This window comes from Mus caroli, chromosome 3 (genome assembly GCF_900094665.2).
Source record: "Mus caroli chromosome 3, CAROLI_EIJ_v1.1, whole genome shotgun sequence".
Taxonomy (NCBI): domain Eukaryota; kingdom Metazoa; phylum Chordata; class Mammalia; order Rodentia; family Muridae; genus Mus; species Mus caroli.
Genome location: NC_034572.1, coordinates 89,040,392 through 89,042,235, shown reverse-complemented (window position 1 = coordinate 89,042,235; position 1,844 = coordinate 89,040,392).

Sequence of the window (1,844 nt, the reverse complement as noted above, 5' to 3'; positions counted from 1 at the left end):
AAAAAAAACTACATTAAAAAAAAAGAAATCTAGAGGTGTCATCAGCTTATCTTAATTTTTCTATCAAGGATATTTTAGGTGGTATTGTGTAATTTCTGTTGCATCTAGATGTTGCGATGCATATATGCTCTGGTTATCCTTTTATTATTCAAAAATGTTATTCTTTTATTTGGAGACAAGTCTTGCATAGCCCAAGTTAACCTAGAACTCTATGCCTTCTCCTGATCTTCCTTTCTGCATCACCCAAGTGGCAGGATTACAGTCATATGCCACCATGAATGGCATACTTTCTGATCTTTCTCTGTCATTTTAAAAAATATTCATTTATTTTATGTATAAAAGCACACTATTGCTCTCTTCAGACACACCAGGAGAGGGCATCAAATCCCGTTACAGATGGTTGTGGGTCTCTCTCTCTCTCTCTCTCTCTTTCTCTCTCTCGTTTTTTGTTTTTTCAAGACAGGGTTTCTCTGTAGTCCTGGCTGTCCTGGAACTTACTCTGTAGACCAGGCTGGTCTCGAACTCAGAAATCTGCCTGCCTCTGCCTCCCAAATGCTGGCCAAACTACTGTTAAGTGGGCAGCTACAACAGCTCGAGGCAGAAAGATCCATCTCCTCGGGCGGAGGCTGGAAATTCGGGCTCTGCTGCACCGCAATGCCTGTTCTTTCCGCCGGGTATCTCCAAGCCTGTTTTTCTCTGATAGACTATTCCTTCCCTTCCTGAGACTGCTCTGTTCCATGCTTGCCCTCAGCTTTTCCTCTGGGTTTGCTTGCTGTTGCTTTTACTTTGCAGTTACAGTGACATAGAAAGGCTAAGGAAAATAACAGGCCAGTGCCATCCATCTCCAGGTTCTTTAAGATTGTTGTGGTCTGTGTTCTCCAGACTATGGGCACCAAATCAGCAGTAGCAACAATAATAACAAAGTAGAAGACTGTTCTTTGTCGGGACATGGAGAGGATGGAGAGGCCCCTCTGCTTAAAAAAACAAAACAAAACAAAACCTCAACAACTCTAGCACCATGTTTTTAAAGATTTAGTATTTGAGAGTTCCAGACATGGTTTGATTATATTCATACACAGACACACAGACACTTCATAAGACCAGGTGTATCTGCTTATAAAGGATCCTCACCTGGGGACTGGAGAGGTAGCTCAGGTTCAGTTCTCAGCACTCACATCAGGCAGCTCACAACACCTGTATCCCCAGCTCTAGTGGGATCTCACATCTCTGGTCTCTACTGGCCTCTTCACTCACAGGCACACACACACAGTTAATAAAAATTGTCACATCTAGGCTGGTTCCTTCTTAGAACAAGGGGCTTAAGGAGAGTCATTGGACCCTCACCTGAGTATCCAGCCCATTGTATGCAATTCTTCCCTAATTGCATGTGGTTTCAAGGTCTTAGAGAGAAGCTAAAATATATAGACTGGGAAGACTGGGCGGGGGGAGGGGGCTTCACCTATGCAGCAGTGGGGAAGCCATTATATATAGTGGGTGAAGACTTTCAGTACAGCGCCTTTTGGGTCACCCACACACCTGTCGGTAACCCTTCACCCATGTTCCATAAGGGAGCTTAGGAAACTCACTGGTTTCCCAAGTCAAACATTAGAAGGACAGAGATAATACAGTCCCATTTCAAGGCAAAAGTTCTCACCACAGGAAGCAAATCAATAATGCTCCTGTGTCTTTTGTCCTTAAGAAGGAAAGAAAACCCTTGGGGGCAGTGGTGACACACACCTTTAATCCCAGCCCTTGGGAGGCAGAGGCAGGTGGATCTCTTGAGTTTGAGGCTACCGTGGTCTACAGAGTGAGTTCCAGGATAGCTAGTGCTGTACAGAAAAAAA